Consider the following 21749-nt stretch of genomic DNA (forward strand, 5'->3'; position numbering starts at 1 on the left):
TTTTTCTTAGTAGTATTTGCTGAACCTCTCCAACACCAACGCAGATAAACACTCATTTGAGTTGACTCCGTGCCAGGACCTGAAGACAGGGCAGTTCTGCAGTGTTGTAGGTCAGTGAGCTACCAGGGTGGTACCCAACACAAGATGTGATGCGAAAGTAGCTATAATCAATGGCATATACAGAAGGAAGAATATGGTGTATAAGCACCTAAGCTGGTTGATGACCGCAGTCATCTTGTGGTTGGGATCCTGTTGTCCTGAAGTGACTGTACCTGGAAGAGGCATTTTTGTGGATAACCCAGACTCTTTAAAGGTCAGAGCGGGTGGTTTTAACACACAGTGAGTTCCAGGTGTTCACAAATCTCTTAGGATCGAATTGGGTGTGTTTTATCACAGAATCACAGAATCACAGAATGTTAGGGATTGGAAGGGACCTCAAAAGATCATCCAGTCCAATCCCCCTGTCGGAGCAGGAACACCCAGATGAGGTTACACAGAAGGCGTCCAGGCGGGTTTTGAATGTCTCCAGAGAAGGAGAATCCACAACCTCCCTGGGCAGCCTGTTCCAGTGTTCCGGCACCCTCACTGAGAAGAAGTTTCTTCTCAAATTTAAGTGGAACCTCTTGTGTTCCAGTTTGCACCCATTGCCCCTTGTCTTATCATTGGTTGTCACTGAGAAGAGCCTGGCTCCATCCTCATGACATTCACCCTTTACATATTTATAAACATTAATGAGGTCACCCTTCAGTCTTCTCCAAGCTAAAGAGACCCAGCTCCCTCAGCCTTTCCTCATAAGGGAGATGCTCCACTTCCTTCATCATCTTCATTGCCTTTTTATGTGCGTATCTGAAATGGTTGGTTGAAATAAAGCATTGGCTTAAATGAGAGACAGTAGTAGGAGAAATAGCTAATGAGGTAAAAGTAGGGAACACCGCTGGGGATGGCACTCGGCGGTATATGAGGAGACTGAATACTATGGTATATTTATACTGCGAACTCTACAAAATTGCTTCTGGCAGTAAGACTTAACAAAAGGTAGGCTTCCCATAGGTTTCCTTACCCCTATGTTAGATTAGTGTGAATAAGAAGTCCAAGAATGTGAAAAAAAATTGTTGCATTATAAGCCTTAACTTGGGAGATGCAGTTAGGGAAGTTTTTAATAATTTTAAGAGGAGTCTGGTTAAATGGGCAAACTTCACACCATATTTTAGTATTTTTGGTGTATTACGAATGCGTCCATAGCAGTGACACTGAATTGCTGATGATAAAGACTTTGAGATCGTACTAACATTTAACTCCCATTATGAAATTCATTAAAATCCGGAAAAAAAAGTGGTGTTTGGCAGGAAAGAGTTTAAATTAGAAGTCCCAAAGCAAATCTAAAAGAGCTCTTGCCTGGACAGTTGGGGTTTGTTTTTAAAAAAAAGGGCTGTATGGATGTCTAAAATACAAAATCTATTAGCAAATTACAAAGAGGTTTAGTTGGGATGGAGTGACAAACTACAAGGGTAAAAATGAAACTGACGGCAGTATAAGCAGCTCCCTCATTTCATGTTAATATTAGAATATTAGAATATTCTAATACTAGAATATTAGAAAAGTGGGCATGATAAAAAGTAGGACATAAAATTATTTTAAAATTATGCATTCAGGCCACTTAATGTTTGTGTTTAGATTAAAATCTGCCCCTGTCCTGGAAGCAGTTGTGGGAGTATGGTGTTAGCCCAAACTGCTTGTGTATTTAACTAGATGTTCGTACCATTTCCCCTGGAGTTATTACAGGCTATTTTCTAGCTATATAACTGCAGTTCTGATCACATTTATAAGCACACTTTTAGGAAATAAAGCAACCTTTGTGAACGGAACCATGGCCTTGATTATCCCCAGCTGTCTAATGATGGGAAAACATCACGGATTGAATTTGTCCTCTAAACACGACAAAACACAAGGCGGGTGCAATAGTTTCTGTCCCGGCCAAATGCACGAGAGATGAGTGAGAGCAGCAGCTGGCCCGAGTCCTGCTCTTTTAGCTGCGAACCCAGGGGATCTACACGGAAGTGCATCTTTCTTTTTATAGCGGGAGAGATGGATGGATGTCGCGGCGATGAAATGGGACATCCTGGGACGTGGCAGATGCCTCGTCGGGGCAGCCGAGGTTTCTGCTCGGGCTTTAGTTTCCATTTCCCTTCCCTGACGGCAGCGTGCAGCTGTGCCTGCGCTTGCCTCCTCTGAACTCATTCCTCCACTCTGCCCTTTCGCTGCCATTTGCCTCTCCCGTATCTCAGAGCTTTCAGCCCTTCTCAGGTGCCCGCCATCATTTCCCAATTACCCATTGCCAAGTGCAATTTCCTTTCTTCAATTTCATTCCGAAAAAATGTCTGTCTGCTGCCTAGCGACGTCAGCGGAACAGCAGATAGATGTTCTCCTGGCAGTCACGCTGTACTCTGGATAAATCAGTTCATTAATTAAAAATCACGCATCTGATACCTCTGAATCCCCTAAAACCCTGTCCCTGGTAATAATCCGCTAGTGGCATAATTATTCAACAAACAGTGTGTTTTCCCTCACCCTGAGGGAATGCCACTTTGCTGAAGCTTCCTGGGCACATCTTCAACCTGCTGTTGAAGCTGTCAGTTCTCTGAAGGTCAAGTCAGCAAATGTTCACGCAGGAGCCTTCAAGCAAAACAAGAGTATGTGCTTCCGATTTACGCTTGCTGGCATATTTTCTAGCTAACTTTGCTTGAAAACATCCATTTGGTCAACCAGAAGCATTAGGGGGCTATTTTCAGGTGAATAAAAATGAATGCAGGAGTGGTTGAAGATGCCATGGAGCTGCTTCCAAGTGTTGTTTGGAGTGGGGGAAGCCACTTATTTAAGCATAGTAGGTTCACAAATTGCTTCACAGTACCTGCAGAAAGAGCTTGGTACGTAATGGTTTCTCCTTTCCCAGCTTCTACAGACGCTGGCAGGAGCTGGTGGGTTCTGGGGTGAACTTCTCATCCAAGCCAAAGTGCAGGTTCAGAGGAGGGTGCCTTTAGCTGGAATCGTGTAGATAACCCTTCCCGAAAATTAAAACCCATGCACTTGAATAAAGCAGTATGTTCTGAGGTGGGTTTTTTTGTCTTCAAGCGCTGACTCTCCAAGCAGGTGAGCATGACGTGATTCCACGCTGTCACTTGGTCTCTTTCGCTTCCTCTCTTCTGGGCCTCTACCTTCCGTGCCACCATGTTTTGAGCCCCTTCTCTCAGATAATCTGCACACTGTAAACCCAAGGAAGTGTTGGTACACACGGGATACTCAAGGTCTAAAGGTGGGAGAGCATCAGACAGCATCTATTGCCTCAAGAAATCCAGCTGAAATCTGAAATTGTCCAGATGCCAGTTAGTCACATCTGTCATTTGTTATCTTATCATCTCATAAGAAAATAATTGAATGAGTTCATATATTAATAAAAATCAAATATCATCCTTAAAGAGTTTAGAAAGGAATTAGAGAGCTAAACTAATGGAGATGGAGTAGATAATATCTGTGCCAGCCCTGTTCCACAACAGCATTGAGAAATGAACAGCATAAATTTTACAGTTTCAGTGTAAAACTTTCCCAAAGTTATATTAGGAAGATATATAGTGCTTTACAAGTCAAATGACTCTGGTTTTAAAATTTTCAGTATCATTTCATTGCCCTGTGGTCACTCAGCCATGAAAACAATTACTCTGTTATTCTATTCCCAGAATCCTGAGCCTATTTAAAATATTGATAGGAATATTAATTAAATCTTCCAAACATTGTGCAAAGAGAAGCCCGGGAAAATGAGCCTAAATTCCTGAAAAATACAATAATGATTAATGATTAATGATTAATTATATCAGGCCAGTCAATCACCAGTTATTTCTTAGTCAATAAGAACCATAGCTGATGGCTGATTAAGCTCAGTTAAGGTTTGATGAAGTGCTAGTTTGCCAGCAGGATCAACAACAGGTCATGGCTTATTTTTTTATGTGCAAAATCCCCTCTCAAAATGTATATATTTTGAGATACATGTATATATCTTGAAAGCAGGATTCGATGTACTATGTTTTCTCAGATGGTCAGTCAATCTGGGACTTCTAATAAAGACTTTTCCCCTTGCTGGATTAAATGGAGAAAAGGCTGGACCATAAATGCTTCTGATTCTTTTACGTCTGTTAATCTAATACCTCATTCAAATGCATCTGATATCCAGACTAATCCCTGGGGAAGTGGAAGGAAAAAATATTTTCCCTCAATTTAAAGAGCACTCGTATCCAGAGCAGACATACTTGCTTTGCGACTGTCAGGCTCCCTTTGGGTTGGCACAAGGGGTTTAAAACGCCTGAGAGGAATCGCAGCACTGGAAAGATGTTACAGGACATTTTACCAGCCCGGTAATGTTCCCGTTCTGGCTGCCAGACTCAATCATTGCTGCTGTCAGGCTCCCACCTCTCACATTAAACAGAGAAAAACGGGAATTTTAGGGTCCGTGCCATGCTAGAATCCTGCTGCAGCCCAGCCTTGGGCACTGGGTGATTCTGGCACCTAAAGCATCATTGAGCATAAGATGCATATAATAATGCTGTTGCAATTTCATGTTAGAGTCCCTTGCTATTTCACCAAAGCTTGGTTTCCTTTCAATATTAACTGATTTTTGATTATTTAGCGGTTCGAGACATCTACAAAAATATTTGAAGTATCTCTTTTTGCATTGACTTTTTTTACTGGCGTAGAATGGAAGTCATTCTCCTTTAGAGATAGAAAAATCATAACTCCTAGCAGGACTTTCATATACCTCAGCCAAAATGCAGTTTCGCTTTTGAGTCCTGTCTTTACTTTTTCTCTTGCCCTCCTCTTTTCATAGTCAAATATAAAACTGGAGCAAAATGCCTGCTGATAACACCACACTTTGCAGGGCAGCTACATCTCTTACCTTCCATTCTCTCTTGGCCCTCAGTGTCTTTGAGGGCATCCAACACCAACACTGGTGGTGTCTCTTCCTTCAAGCATATGACTGTCATTTTACAGACGTGTTGAGTCTTTTTACTGGACTGGGTATGGGGATGTAGAAATGCACTTTCAAAACAGAGATGATATTCGGTATGCAGAATTAATCCTTAACTGCTGCCATTGCTGCTTGTTGGGTTGAAAATATAGTCTCCAATGGCTCATACTCATGATCAGGTCACAGGATACCACATCAGCTGAGCTGCAGTAACTGCATCTGTCAGCAAGTATGAAGTAACTCAACTACATCACTGTGGAAGAAGTTTAAACAAAAGTACAGCAAGAGCCTGTATACAGTTTTCATTTATTAACTTGATCCTACATCTAAACAATCTGACCAATCACTTCTAATATTTATGAAGTGAGTAAAATCTTCTGTGATTCCATGGCACCATAATAAACTGGTATTCCCTGAATTCGCCACAGAATAGCATGATTTATAAAGCAGATGCATAATTTGTGTAAATCGTACTTTTTAATCCTCTCTTGCACACAAACGGATGGGATTTCTCATTCCCTTTAAAAGCAGGCCATCTAGTGCTTGCAGAGCTCCATCTCAGTGAGAAACCTACTGCAAACAGCCTGGTTTGCTCCCTCATCTGCGCTCCCTTCAAACCAGGGAGCTGCTCACCTGCTTTTCCAGACATGCTATGAGTTATGCTATAGTGCGACTCGAAAGGACAGAAATTCCAGGTCGTGATTTCACACGCCTGTTCTGTGTCTTGCTCTCTGCTACTGACTTAGCTCCAGCACTGGTTTTTGTCAGACCTCTCTGCCAACCAGTGTAACTCCCTAACATGGGCAAGAAGAGTCCACGACCAACACGACGACGTGGTAGGGATCTGCTGGGTTAATGAACTAAATCAAGGGACAGAAGGATCCAGCACCAGGACTGGCTTGAGGAGGAGGTGGTGCTGGGAGAAGAGAGGAATGACAAAAGCGAAAGAGAGCACGATATTACCCTTCCACCACCGGCAAGCTGGCAGAAACTGTGTGCTCAGGTTCTCCAGAGAATAACAGAATTAAAGTAGAAACACTGACAACTTCTCCAAAATGATACCAAAGCACTGTTAAGAGGAGAGAAAAAGCCTCAGTCCTTTAAAAGTGCTATTAAAAACCCATGAGCTAAGTAGTTTCCATACCGGAATGTGACATCTCCAAAGAAAGCTGAAAAGCACAGCTTGGAATGATGTTACTAATCCTGTAGCTGATTTGACACGTAACCAGTGTCCCAGGAAGATACTTTATCCCAGCATTTTGCTGGAGCTTTCCTTCCTCCTCCCAGTGAGACAGAAGGAGAAGACCCAACTATTTGTGGTCACTAAAGATCCTGTGGCACTTTTCATGGTGGGTATAAACTCTGGTGATGGTCAATCCTGTCTGAATTTTGCATCAGAAGAATTGGATAAATCTCTTGGTGATTTCAAGTGAGAGGTGAGTTTGGGGCTTTTTGTGCATATGTAAGAACTGTAAACACTGAGCTATTCAGCCCTGTATATTGTATCACGTATTTAATTCAGCCCTGCATGGATGCCAATGTATTTTACATTGTCTTTCTTTTTTTTTTTTTTTTTCCGCATGGGTTTAACCTTTCATTTAAAGTGAAAAACCAGTAATTTCTCATTCTAATCTGCTTGTAGAGGAGTGCAGAACTTTCATTTAAAAACCAGGAAATTTAACACTAGCTAGAAGATCAGATCTGTATCCCTAACAAGAACATTTGTAGAAATCGTGTCTCTCAGACTGTAAATCTTGAGAAAATCATTAAGTGTCAGAAGTTATAAATAAATGTTTTCTGTATTTGGTTTTCATTGAATAACATGCACCTTCATGTAGCACATCTTTTGTTAACTACGGAGACAGAAAATGGGCTGGACTGTTGGATCTGGCATGGAAATGTTGACATCTCTATGGTGGTAGGAAATGTAATAGAATAAGAGGTCTAAATGAGCTTCTTTCGGCCACAAATTTCAGAAAATTACAGAAAGTCTCTGCATTTTAAAGCAAACTTCGCATGCTTCAAGAGAAATGTGGCTAACTGTACTACCTACTACTGCATGTGTGTTTTGTGCAGCTTCTTGTCCAATATTTCAAAGGAGATCTATTATGTCCAACTGACTACATAGTTGGGGACTGGTGAAAATACTACAAAGATGGACAAAATATCTGTAATCATGCCCCTAAATGCTTTGTCCTCTTGGCAGAACTTTACTTTTGACTGAGGATCATCTCGCATTAGCTCCGTATCATCCATGGTAAAAGGCTGTTGAATGAAAAGAGAGGTGAGCATGACCACACTTCAGATAAATGTTGGAGAGTTTTTCATATAATGAATATAGTCCAAAAAGATCCAGTAGTCCTTTAGCAGTACATTAGTATTTTTAAATTAGGTTTTTCTTTCCAATGAATCAAGATGTGCTTTAGAAAGATCTGTACACCACCACCTCAGGATTGCCCTAGATCACTGTGTGTGGAGACTTTTTGAAGCGCTTTGGAGCACAGAGGGAGGAGGGCGCAGTGCACAGTAGCTTTAAGTTCACTTTCTGTAAGTTCGTTTTCTGTAAATTTACTTTCTGACTTCTCGCGGATGCTTCTGAAGACTGAGGGACCGCAATGGTCTATATGGTACTCTCTTCCTCAGTCAATAATGTGACAAGCCTCCTTCACCTGCAGTGTGCATCGTTATCCTTCCAGCACACAGCTGGGAAATACCCACATTATTTTATTTTAACGCAAATGAGAGACTCTTCCTAGCACAGCGTGTATTTTTCTCTCACATGCGCATATATACTGCCCTCAGAAATGCCATTTAGCCACGCTGAGTCCCAATTAATTATTTAAACTATAAATATTAATCTCAGTTTTTTAATCATATCTTAAAACTTAGCAGCACCTGAAACTTGGAAAATCTGCCTTAACACCATCAATATATATCAGGTTTCTGCAGTCTTTTCAAGTGCACTTACATAGAAAATTATCCTCTCCCTGCACACCTGAGACAGAAGGGGACAAAATAAATGCCTTGAATTAAAAAACAACAACAAAAAAGAGGCTACAATCTAGATCGTGGCACATTTCCCATTCCTCAGGTTTAGGCTCTTCCCCCATGGCACACTAGCTATCAGGAGTATCAGGAGTGGACTTTTGTGCCTCATAAAAAACCCTCTATTTTTTGCAATAAGGAAAGCCAGCCATTCAAAGCTGCAAAGCTCCAAAGGGTTCCCCCTCCATGGATGATGAAGGAGGCAGGAGAAGAACGCGTCCCTTCAGCCAAACCTGCCTTGCCAGAGCCTGAGAGAAATAGGATCGAAAAACAAAGCATTACACTATTTCCTAACAAAAGCTGCATGCAAACTCCACAGTGATTCTTCTGAAACCCTGAAGTTCTCCACCACACAAACCATTCATAACAGTTTTCAACCATTGGAAAAAAAATGCTTTCAATGCCCTGAAAAATCAACAAAATTTTGCTGATGAATGAGCTAAATCAGATTAATGTAACTTAGTTTCCTGATATAAAAATGGTAAAGTAAGGCTTGTAGGGGAAATGAAATCCACTTCCATTTTTCTCCGTTGGTATGATGTGTTTTAAAGGGTATATTACTAAAGAATCCATCATCAGTACATTATTGTAACTTACCCTTCAGTGCCTTTATTATACTATTAACTTCAGCTCATAAAGGATGAGACGGTCCTACACTTATGACTATCATAAACTTTTTAGCAGAAAGTAAAGAAATATGACTATTATAGAGGCTTCAGCCACTATTTTCTTTCCAGTTCCACATCTTCACTGCCCCTAAAGAACAGAAAATCCTTACCTAACTTTTAGTAGCAGGAAAACACTTAAGGAACCTTTTGACCGCAATCTCTCAAGATAACCATCTTGCAGGGACAGGCCTCGACATTTCCATGTATTCAAAGCTGATGAAATGAAAAGCTGCTGGTAATTCTGGAAACTTTGCTGGCAGATAAGGAAAAAAAAATGTAATCTAACTTTTACAATACAGCTTTCAGGATCAAATTCTGACTTATCTATAGCACATCTGCTTTATTGCGCAGCATGTGACCTGGGCAATTATCTGAAAGCAAATATAAATTCTCATTTTCCGTTCATTTATAGATAGCACTGTGTCTTATCAGTTTTAATTTATGACAAATTATCCAAACAATTTTAATGTACTTTATTACATTTTCAAATATTTCTCATGCAGTTTCTTAAAACTGAGCAAGCAGACAATGGATTATTCCCTTTTCAGCACTGAAAAATGTTTTAGGTTTTTAATACATATATTTCCATGGCTTTAAGGCATCAGTGGCCACAAAGAAGAGACTTTCAACAAACTTAAAATTTATTTTTCTTAATTAAAAGAATAACTAATAGATAATTGGTACACGGTCTAAAGTACCCAGTAATACATGGTCTTACCAAGATGTATAATTTTAAGCTACATTTGACTCTTGAAAAATTCAATTTACTGTCATAATCGAGGGAGCTATAACTATTGTTAATAGTGTAGAACATTTGTGTTGCTCTGCCAACAGGTACTGTATTTTCTGTGTGTCACGTTTTTGCAACAAAGAAATAGGAAGACTTGTTCTTAGAAGCTACATTCTGCTCACGTGCTGTCTTACTGCTCAAAGCAAAATCATGGAGCTACTTCTTCCAGAAAGTGCCACGCTTGCTTTTTTTCAATCTGCACCCTGACTTAACGACAGAATATTAAAGACATTACTGTGATCATTATCCACATACCTCCAGAAGCAGAATTTTTAAAAATCATTCTTATTTAGACTCAGGCGTGGTTTTATCATTACCCTGCCCATTCTATTACTGGCCCAACAGATTCCAGATGCTGTACACCACACACCAGGGGTACACGGGGTAGCCATCACTCCCGATCGTTCAGCTAAACAAGAAGTATTCTGGAAAGACATTTCAGACATAGTTTACACTCTACATTTCTGCTCTGATCATCTTCAGTGACAACTGAAAAATTTAACTTATTTGGTTCTCAACAGGCCATGTAAATGTAACTCTTCTGAGCTTTTTCCTGGAAAAAAATTAATTGGGAAAACGAAATACCCTTCGGCAAAGGTAGCTCAGAAACAGTCAGTCAGAAATCTTACAGCAGTAGGGAAAGACTCACAGCCTTTCTTTCAGGCATTTCTATGATTTGTTTCATTTTGGCCAACATTTTCCACCTTCAAAGAGTAATTTGCAAAGAGGTCCTCGAAGGGCAGGTTACAGTGTCCATTTTTCACAATGCCAGCCTCCCAAGGTAATAATTCCCTCTCTATGATACAAGGCTTTTTGGGGTTCTTTGTAAGACAATGAACTTTTATACAACCACGTGGATGGAGGAGTGAGGCACTCCCAGCTTGTCTTAGGTGACTGATTCCTTGTCACTCCTAGGTTGTTTTTTTTTTTTTTTTTTGAGAGAGAACTGAAAATGATGTTTGGGAGAAGCTATGAATACTCCTATTATTGCTGAAAAGGTGTCACCAAGCACTTGTAAGGATTTGGTAGTTTCCCTTCAATATTTTGATGGAAAAGACAATAACACTTTGATTAAAATGCACTCGTGTTTAAAGAGCATTTCTTTCAGATACTGAATCAGGGAGGAAATGAAATAATCTCTGAGTATGTGGCAACACTGAGGAAATTAAGAATCAGAGAGACTTAAATGACACATGGCAGCAGTTACTTGTGTGTGGAACATAAACCCAGGCAATCCAAACAGACATTGATTAAGACTGACTGAAACCTTAAACACATGCTCAAGTTATTGCACCTGAGATGAAGAGCACACCTTAAGATACATTGCAGCACTGCACAGCAAACTGTATAACAAATCCACCAGAAATGAAGAAGAAAGCACAGCATGAACAGTACGTTAAAGTATTTTCATTGTAGGAAAAGACTCACAGTGCAAACAGTTTCCAGGTCAAGAGTAAGCTCTGTAAAAACAGCAATAAACTGGGCCATGCATAGAAAATATAAAAGTCAATGAAAAGCAAAGCAACTGCCACAAAATTCATTTGGAATCCAAATGGTTAGAAGATGGGATTCACTAAGACTGCTGTACCATCTCTGCAGTACTTGAATTTGATTTGAGAGAGAAAATAAGAGGTTTATTTACATGCGGCAGGAACAAGATTTGAAACGTAGCTCAGTAAAGCATCTGTTGTTCCTCTGATTTCACAGCAGGAGTATTAGAGACTACTTAAACAGATGAAGTTGCAGAAAATTTAATTACCACTAAGCATTTGCAAGGGAATTCATTGTTCCCTGGAGTTACCGCAGTTGAAGTAATGATGGTATATGACATCTCTGGGCTTTAAACAGGAAGTATATGCAGCAACTGGCTGCTAACAAATGAGAGAAGTGTACAGAGTGTACAGTATCTGCAGATTTATGACACTATGAGATTTACCCTGCAACAGAAATTACCTAAACATTTGAAAAAAGCAGCTGATACCTTTTATGACAATACCGTAACCATAAACTGCAGGAACACAAAGATGCAATTCCGTTTACGAACTTGTCCGATATCTTTTCCAAAAAACACCAAAAGGGAAAGATAACTAGAACAATGCCAGAGTTCTGCAATAATACCTAAGGTTACATTCAGCAAACCTAGCACTTGAGCACAGCTAGTTCTCACAAAGAAGGGCGCGCTCTGTATTGGTGCTGACCTCAACATTACCGAGTACCCAGTAAAGATCAGTATATTTTACCTAGTTCAGAAGATATATTTGCCTCATTACTGCATTTTTGGCAAGTTTATCCTGACTTAAATTCATTAACGAATACAGACTGAAGACAAAGAGACTGTGTGTTATCTGAAATCAGACAGAAGAGTTTATTTCTATCTCATAGTGTACTGTCTACAGTAACTGTACTGGCTGGTTAGCAGACATACACAAGCAGATACTATTAGGTATTGTTGGCGGGCAATACTGTTTAAACAACAATAATCGCAAAACTATCAGTGACAGACACCCTGAAAACTCCCTCATGGGCTTGAGTATCATCTCTGATCCTTAAGAAAAAATTCATTGATTTAATCAGCTCATTCTAGCAATAAATGTGTGCGTAAATCACAAGGCAGAAACTGAAGAAATCCATCAGGAATCCGAAGTGCATTAGAGTTACATTCTTTTCTCTTTTCTGACAGTAGCCAGTTATTGAGAGGGTGTTTGAACACTTCCTAATTGAACAGATTGGCATTGGAACCGCTGGGATTGTCCTGGTTCCATTATAACTTGCTACAGAAGCTTAAGCCACGATCTGGTTGTGGCCGCTGGCCAGAAATCCAACCAAGCTGGCTGCTCCCTGTAGCTCAGCTGACCGGCTATTTAGCTCCCTGGCAATATGCCGACTGCTCAGTTGCTTTCTTGGCTCCCCAGACTTGTCAGCTGGCAAAGAAATAGATTGTCCCATTTTTTGCCAGAAAGGCTGCAGAGCCAATGTGTTTTGTTCCAGCACTCGATGAAACAAAATATTGACAAGCTGGAATTTCCTGTAGAATAAAAATTTTGCTTCCCAGCCAGCTCCACTTATTATTGTACACTCCTGTGTAACATAGTGACGGTGTTATCGCATCCTCTAAATAAACACAATGCACAGAAAGGATGTGAATCCAGAGAGCCTTCCAAGGCTTTGGGTAAGAACCTCATCGCATCTGAAACCATCCCTATGCAGTACAATGCATCTTTTCATAAGGTTCGTTTGTGACACTTTCCATTTTGCATTAAAAAGCCTAGTAAATTGGCTCTGAGAACTTATCCATCAGCAGGACATAACTGGCCACCTGAGGGATAAATTCAGTATACAGTCTGTGGATTACACACTTTATGCATCCTGTTTTGGATGACGACTTACATAGGTTACAGATCAAGCTTCTGGGAAAGAAAAGTAATAGCTGCAACATATTTATACATATAAAGATGATTACGTTTTCACTGTTGAAAAATGGAGTCAATATACAAATAAATGCAAATAAAAATGACTTCTCAAACAGGTCACTGGAAACAATAGATTTCTGAAACATGCAGTGAAAACAAACCAGAAAATGCCATCACATTACACCATGACACCATAAACCAAATCCTTGTCAGAGACAAACACCATGGTCCAGCCCAGGCCAAAGATTAATGACAAGATGACTAATGAACTTGTGCGGTCACGTGAAGAGTTCCAGTTTTGTAGTTGGTAGGTGTGTCAAGAGTGTTTTCAAGAAGACACTGAGCAGGGTCTAAATGGCGATGCAAGTCAACACACGGGTATGCTCTCGGTGGCAGAAGGAGCCAATTTAGGCTGTTTCCATTGTCGGTTGTCACTGCGCTATCCCCAGTGTCATGCTGACACATTTATTATGTTGGCAAACTGGATCAGCAAAAAGGAAGGAAAGCAGGTTGTTTTCTGGTCTTCTCAGTTCATTCTCATTTACTGCTTAATTTCACGAATGTTCATTCTGGCACAGTCCAGCAGCGGTGCAGACATAGAAACAGATAGCTGGGCTGGGGAGCAGAAGGGTTTGTTATTATATAAACAGATAAGCCACTAATAGTCGTTAAAGAAATTATTACATTATGAGCTCTAGATTTTGGGGGGGGTGGGCAGAAATTGTTTCAAGCACAGCAGATCCTTACCAGCTTGCTGCAAGGGGATCAATGGAAAGGCTTACCCAGCTTTTGAAACAAGAAGCGTATGCTATGCCTCCTGCTAAAGGCAGGAATATAAAGACTATAAATTACCTATCTGCCTTTGAGAAGGCAACCCGTATTATTATAAATTACATCAGTGTTATTTGTTGTAATTTAAAGTCTTGCCTGAACTTAATAAAGTTTTGATTACAGAGGGACATTTTTCAGAGGCAGTATCATAAAAACAAAACAAGACCAAACCCACAACACTGACACAAGTATGCAACTGTGTAGCTTTCATGTACAAAGGAAAATATCTAAGTAAGAGACTAGAGAGAAAATGGATGAAAAATGGATATAAAGTCACAGACTAGTTCTTAATGTCCTTTTACAGAACTGGCATTTAGTACCTTAGAGAGATGCCAAACAAGTCAGCCTGAGATTTTCTTTCAACAAGTTGCTCCAAGCCAGTGATCCTGAAAATATCAAGCTTAAAAGACAGGTGCAGACAGTGACTCAGGTTACTACCAGGGACATGACAGTAGTTCTGACAAAAAGAATCCCAAGATGCCCATTTTTCACACTGAAAGAGCAGGCAGAAAATACTACAGGTGCGTGGCCCTGCCCAGCCAGCTTCGCCTAATGCTGGTTCCTCTCAGCAGACCCAATCCTGACTCCCACACATGGAGTGATGTCCCAGCCTGGCCTTGACCTGTCCCTGTCTCTGTCCCCACAGGTGCCCGATGCTCCCAGCTGGGCCTGTCCCCGGCTTGCGCTGCTCCCTGGCTGGGGGTGGTGAGACGGGCTCTGACTGGCCAGGCCCTGCCCTGAAAAAACATAAAACTGAACAGGACACAAAATACCAGAACCCAGAAACCAATACTCTAGCCCTTCGTAATGAATATAAATGTTGAGAAGTGTTGGTTGACTGGCCAAGTTTCCTGTGCTTTTACATAGGCAGTATTTAAACCAATTGTAAAAAAATATTTATAAATCACTATTTCAAAGCTATCCCCATTTTTATTATTACATAAACCCCCATTTTTTTCTGACAAACAATGGCGTGCTGTGTGTTATGTTTCATAGTTTCCTGATGAGAGTAAATCTTGATTTTTTTCAAGGTTTTGGCAGGGAGCCATAGGAACTCATTATTCTGAATGGTCTAAGGGGAATTATAAAACAAAGGGAATAAAAGGCTTAAATTTATCTTTAAAGCATGCTTTCTCATGTTTACATTGTTTCCAGATCTATTTTGTTTTGGAAATTTTTCACTTACTGTAAGTCTTGATACATGAAAAACAACAAAACCCTCTTAGAGCATTTTTTGTTTTTTACAAAAACTGAGAAGTATTTTGAAAGAAGGAGTTGGTCAAAATGCGGTATTTTTTTGGTTAACCAAAGAAGTGCAAAACTGTTAAAATTTCTTTACTCAAATGACAGTGTATTTCCAAGCCAGGCTGGTCTCAGTGGGCACTGAAATGATGACTAACTTGAGTTAAATTTGATTCTACCATTCTTTTACTTTCCCCCCATCCCATAGGGAACTGCAGTCCCTGGGAATAAGAGAAACCTTTTATTTGTCACACTTAGCTAACACTGTGACATACTTCAGAATAAGTAATCCTTTCTTTTATCTACCTAGTCTGTGCATGGTTTGTGGGCTTCATTGCACAGTTTATTATTTTTTAGGATAAATTAGAATGTAGTTTCTCTGCCTGTTGGCAAATGAGTGAATATGCATCCTCTGACTTCTAGAACGTCTAAAATGATTACACAGCCCAGAAACAGCCTATGATCAAGTACTAAGGAGAAATAAAAGCCACAGCTTAAGTAAAAGCAGAAGCTAGGCAGAAGCAGGAATTATCCAGAAAATAGTAGAAAAAATTCCCATATCCTTTTTACACAGCTCAGGTGGTACCCAGAAGAAAAATTCAACTTAGAAGAAAGCCAGGGTAGTTTCTCTCCGTTTTGTCTGTCTTTCTCTCTGCAAAGTGGGCAGGTTAGACTTTGAAATCCCCCAGTACTGAAAAAAACTACACAGCTAGCATATTTTTATGATTTTTAAAATTTTTTTTCTTCCCTACCCTCTCCTATGGTAAACTAAGTTTTGGATTCTTGCTGAATTCAGCTTTTGGGGCTCTTTTCTGTCTTCCAGAAGCTGTTGCAACCACTCACTGCCTTGCGTGTGCCTGCAGTCACAAGGGAACTCTGGTTATATTGTTGTTCCTCCTCCTGAGCTTCACTCTCATACGCTGAGTCTCAGAAAGATGTGTCTGGATTCTGGGAGTCTCTCTTTTGGTGAGGGACAGAGTTCTCAGCTGACATTGGACTATCCATCACACTTCCTTTGTGTCCTCCTTCTTGTTGTCAGGTTAGCGTCTGAAGGAACTGCTGCTGAAATGGAGTACTGTTGGGAAGCTACATGAGACTACTGTTCCCATGCAAATTGAAAGAAACCCCAGGTCCCAACAGCGTGTACACTTAAATACACATGTAAGTGTGCTACGTGGTAAATAGCACACCTGATGCACAGCGAAACCTGGAAGCAGCTAGTTTAAAAAGGAGGAATGTCAAAGGAGTTTCAGACAGGGTTTGACAGTCTCCTGTCTGCACTTCATCTGACTAAAAACAGACTCCAGCCTCTAACCCATCTACTCTGCTGAGCCAGCCAGCTGGATAACATACCTGGAATGAGATGTTTTCACAATCAACCAGAAGTCAGGCCTCCCTTTCAAACTGACTAGGCAGGAAGGACCCGCCTCACAAATCTACTCCCCAGCATGCCTGGGAGCTTAGCACACAACTTCCCGAAGCCTTTCCAAAGGTTGGAACTACCGTGCCAGGCACAGGGAAAAGTCCCAACACGAAGCGTGAGCACAGTCAAAAGTCATCGCAACCACCCGACCTCATGCTCCCGGGGTGACTTCACAGAATGTCAGGAATTGGAAGGGACCTCAAAAGATCATCTAGTCCAGTTCCCCCGCTGGAGCAGGAACACCCAGATGAGGTTACACAGAAGGCGTCCAGGCGGGTTTTGAATGTCTCCAGAGAAGGAGACTCCACAACCTCCCTGGGCAGCCTGTTCCAGTGCTCTGGCACCCTCACTGAGAAGAAGTTTCTCCTCAAATTTAAATGGAACCTCCTGTGTTCCAGTTTGTACCCATTGCCCCTTGTGCTATCATTGGTTATCACCGAGAAGAGCCTGGCTCCATCCTCATGACACTCACCCTTTACATATTTATAAACATTAATGAGGTCACCCCTCAATCTCCTCTTCTCCAAGCTAAAGAGACCCAGCTCCCTCAGCCTTTCCTCATACGGGAGATGCTCCACTCCCTTCATCATCTTCGTGGCCCTGCGCTGGACTCTCTCCAGCAGCTCCCTGTCCTTCTTGAACTGAGAGGCCCAGAACTGGACACAATATTCCAGATGAGGTCTCACCAGGGCAGAGTAGAGGGGAAGGAGAACCTCTCTCGACCTACTAACCACCCCCCTTCTAATCCACCCCAGGATGCCATTGGCCTTCCTGGCCACAAGGGCCCAGTGCTGGCTCATGGTCATCCTGCTGTCCACCAGGACCCCCAGCTCCCTTTCCCCTACACTGCTCTCTGACAGGTCGTTCCCCAACCTGTACTGGAACCTGGGGTTGTTCCTGCCCAGCTGCAAGACTCTGCACTTGCCCTTCCGGGACGGCCTCTGGTTCCTGCCAATGGGAGCGCGGCGGCAGCCACCACGTGACGCTGCCTCCCTCCCTTGCCTGCGGAGGCGTGCGGGCCGGGGGGGTGCGGTTGGTGGGAAGCGTCGCGAGAGCGGCACCGCGCGCCGGGGGCGGGGCCCGAGCGGGCGGGCGGGGCGGCGGAGGGCGCTGCGCCGCGGCGGTGGCGGCGCCGGGGCCGGGCGCTTGGTTGCTCGCTCGCTCCGTTGCGTTTGGCGGTGAAATGGCTGCGGGTGTCGGTTACTGAGAGTCAGTCAGGTACGGGGCGCCCGTTCTATTCCCTACCCCCCCATCCCGCCCAACCGTCCCCCGCTGCTCTGCTCGGGGGCGAGGGGCCCGGCGCTTCCGTCCCCGCGCGGGGCGGGGGGCAGCGCTGAGGGCGGCGCGCAGCCTCCCGGCCTGTCAGGCGGGGCTCGCTCCCACAGGTGGGGGGCGGAGGAGGGGCAGAGCATCCCCCGCTGGCGTTCGCCGCGGGGAGGAGGCGCTGCTGGCGCCTCCCCAGCGGGCTCGGTGTGGCCTGACGTAGCGCTGCCCCTCACGGCCCCGGCGGGTGCTCCGCGGCGGCGCGCACACACCTGAGGAGAGGGCGCGGGTCGCGGCCGCGCCGCGCCGGCCGCCCTTGGACCACAACCACGGAGCGGGGGGAGGCGGGGGGGGCGGCACAGGGGTTAACGCGGCGCTTTGGCCCCGAGACCCGCGGAGCGGTGCTCGCAGCATCCCCGGTTCCTGCCCGCGGTGCCCCTCGGTAGGCGCGGCGGCCTGCGCTGAGGGCCTGCGGCTGGGGCGCCTCGGTGGGAGGTCCGGTGACCCCGTGGGCTGGGGCTTGGCTGCAGCCTGGCTTGTGGTTGCGATGGTGATGCACGGAGAGTAAATAAGTTCGCGTTTCCTCCAGCGTTGGTTGGCTTGTGTTCGATACGCACGGGTTAAGCTCATCCCGTTCTCAACGTTTTGCTTTTTAAAAGTGTCTCCTCCCCCTCCCTCCCCACGTTCTCCCCCAATTCCTTTTTCTCCGTGAAGGGAGGAGGAACAACGAGTATTGTTCCTTTACTTTCTTGGCTCTTTTGAGGAGCTTTCTTAATTATGACTGAAGTCCAGCGGGGTGGGGAGCAGTTATGAAGTATAATTGCAATATCAGTCTTTTTGCCGAAGCCCTGAGATATTACCAGAGTGAGACAGGGAGGAAAAAAAGTTCTATTGTATCTGGGAAAGATCAGTGGTACTGAAATCAATGGTAACAGAATATGCTCAATTTATCCGTATTACACTTGGGAAGAGTCTTAAGGTGCTTCACATTTGCAAGATTATTTCAGAATTGTACAGTTACCCTTTAGTGATACTGTTGATAATTAATTAATTCTTGAGAAATTAAGTATTTAAAAAATAATTTTTGGCCTCGTTTGTCCAGGGGAGTTTCTTGGTCTGCAGGCAAGATGATTTTTTGAGGCATGGTAATTGAATTATGCCATCCTAGGTGATGCCTTTTAATTTCTTATCCTTTGGGGATTCTTTGGAATCTGTTGGCAGTTGAAGAAGTATAATGGTGGAGAGTCTTACTCTGTGGAAAAATAATAAAAAAGATTGGATTATTTCCTCTTTCTGTTAATTGTTATTATGATATAATCTGAAAAAAAAAAGTACCTCCTAAACAAGGTATTCCCTGGTGAAGTTCTCTCTAAGAGGAAGTAAGATTGTGTGAGGAAATGCCACTGCTTAGAAAATAATACACCACCAGCTGAATTGGTTTAGTTGTGTTATGTACAAAACACACAACAAAGTACAGAAACTCGAAGTTAATTGCACAAACCACAAAATCTAGACTAATGGATATTTCTAGTATAACGAGTAGTAATTTTTTTCTCAAGCTGTACTTGAGAATCCGGACCCAGGAGTTGAGGGGAAAGTGAGGGCAATGATTTTTAATGATGATCTAGGCAGAGAAAATGAAGGATTCTTTTGAAATTGGTGAAGCTTGGTATTCATGTCATGCCTCTATGTAACAAAAGCACAATGTAAAATAGTTAGAACCAAACAAGAAAAAGAAAATTCAGCCTTTTGTAATTGTCATTAATGCTGACCAACACAGATGTATTTCCCCTCTCCGTCCACCCTCTTTTTTAGTGTGGATGTGTCTGTGGTAGAGACAACTTGTTATTTTATAAAACAGAATTTGTCAAGATGCCAACCCAATTAGTGAAAGTGATATATTACTTGAAATGAGAAATAGAAAAGGATCCATTAGACTATTCTGCCTGCTTGTCTGTGTAGGCTTGTTTCATTTGGTTTTCAATAGCAATTGTTCTGCTAAGGTTACAAAAGAGTGCATATTGTTTTTAAGGTGTTTTAAAATTTGATATTTGGAATTAGTCTTTCACAGCTCAGTATTTGATTAAGCCTGACTTTTGCAAATCATCAGCAAAGTTCTTTTGGTTGCTTCAGGTCATTGTGTTGAAGACAAAAAAAAAGTACTTTTGCTTGAAAAGAAAAATTTCTTCTTTGTAACAGTACTACAGCAAAAATATGTTCTTGAAACATAATAATAGATGTATTGTTGTCCTCAGCTAGAATATTTTATTGGAAATATAATTTAATAAGAAAATATTATGTATAGTTCAAGTTTGTTGTCTATCTGGTTCAAATTCCTCATGTCCTTGTACGCCTTTAACATAGCTGTGCAGAGATACACGTATGCCGATATAGCTATTTAAGAGATTTATTCAGCACATTTTCACTTTACAAACAAAACATAAATGTTCTTCCTTTCTGTCAGCTAATGGTTGTCAATGCACACTGACTTCTAATAAATTTAGGCATAGAATATATTTATAGAAAGAGGTGAAATCCATGCCAAAATTCCTGTTTGATTCCCTTAAGCTGATTTCGCTGTGTAATTTTGCTCCTTATGTGCATTCAAACAAGATCGGAAAAGCTAACTAAATGTTTATTACATGGTCTGGTGAGAAAGGTGTTCCTTGAGGAGTCACTGGAAAAATGGATTTAAGGTGATCCAACTTGCTAGAAAGGTCAAGATGGTTAAAGTTAGTGTGGGTGTTTATCAGTTATTCCCGTTATTTTGGGGTTTTTTTCTTTATTTTTTGGTGTGCACTGACGGTTATTAAGTAACATGGTCTTCTTCCTCTTACATCTGATACTTCTGCCATTTATTCCCCCTTTAGTTTGAGTTTAGAGTAGGAGGAAATTAAATTTAATAGTCAAATGCAATATGCAGAAGTAAAAATTATTTTAAATGGTTGGTTTTATTTACACAAGAAATGGGATATTTCCATGCTTTTTTGTTTGTCAGTGCTTTCACTTCCATTCCAGTTAGTTTAAAAGTTTTAGTACTTCTCAGATTATTGGACCATTGTTCTTTTGAAAATGGATAATAGTTCTATACATTAAAAAGAACACTTTCAAGTTGCGTTGCACTGTTGGACAAATGGGACACTTCAGGTTTCTCCGAGATGGATGATGGAGACCTGAGATGCTATAGGTGGTGGAGAGAAGCCCTATAATTCAAGTACTGAAGGACAGGATACAGGCAAGACAAAATGGTGATGGTATTATGTTGATAAACCAGTACAGTTTCTGTCCAGCATCTTTGTACTGTGATTTACAAGACTGTTCATTTCCTGAAGGTAGGTGACACTGCAGGTGGCTCTGTGTTCGCGCTTGGGTCTCCAGTGTTTGCTAGCTGATGGAAAGCGCTTAACCTTCTGCCTGAAGGCAGCGTAACTCTAGACTACTGTACCTGTGTAAACTAAGGTGGTGATCAAATCAGCTCTGTGATTTTGCTGTGCTGGGCTTTTGCTGCAGGGAGCGATCAGTCCAAAAATGTAGAGCTCAGGTTATTGATTTGACCCTATGTGAGAAACCAGCTTTTCCACTAGCTAGCTCTTTCTAGGACAAGGATGTGTCTGAGAGTATTTACCTGATAGGATCAGATTAACAGTGTGGATTAGCCATTGAACATAGAGCAGTAGGGACAAGTGAGGTGGGTTTCTTTTTCTTGCTTGATACTGTTTCGTGGCTTTTTTGTTTTAAACATGAGTCTCAACAGAAGCATCATTATGTTTTTTAAACTACCATCCACAGAAATTTGCTATGATTTTAGTTTTTTATTTGTATTTATTTTATTTATATATAATATATATGATGTGTCTAACATGTACCTAGCTACTCTATGTCATTGTCTTAATTTTCCGAACTTCATATCTCCTATTAAGAGACATGCTGTGCCCCAGAGATTAAAGTGACGCAGTTTATTTACATAGTGTATTTTTTTCTAAGGTTCTAGCAAGTTCCTCTTTATAAAGGAAAGCAAAAATCAAGGTGGAATACAAATAGATGTACCTAATAATATCTTGCT

General features: G+C 41.9%; 1 protein-coding gene and 1 long non-coding RNA gene across 4 annotated transcripts in view; both read left to right on the plus strand.

Annotated features, from left to right (window-relative positions):
• The first annotated feature begins 6310 nt into the window (after window positions 1–6310).
• On the plus strand, window positions 6311–16277 carry LOC135984462 (uncharacterized). Its single transcript, XR_010605634.1, has 3 exons — window positions 6311–6450; window positions 7221–7298; window positions 16040–16277. It is a non-coding gene; the product is annotated as an uncharacterized LOC135984462 (long non-coding RNA).
• A 1275-nt stretch (window positions 16278–17552) lies between these two features.
• AKAP11 (A-kinase anchoring protein 11) overlaps window positions 17553–21749 on the plus strand; it is a 42845-nt gene continuing 38648 nt past the window's right edge. For all 3 annotated transcript variants that reach the window (XM_065649415.1, XM_065649424.1, XM_065649433.1), the window contains exon 1: window positions 17553–17641. The gene's annotated coding sequence lies outside the window, so the exon portion shown is untranslated. The remainder of the gene's footprint in view (window positions 17642–21749) is intronic.

This window comes from Caloenas nicobarica, chromosome 1, assembly GCF_036013445.1.
Source record: "Caloenas nicobarica isolate bCalNic1 chromosome 1, bCalNic1.hap1, whole genome shotgun sequence".
In the NCBI taxonomy this organism is placed as follows: Eukaryota; Metazoa; Chordata; class Aves; order Columbiformes; family Columbidae; genus Caloenas; species Caloenas nicobarica.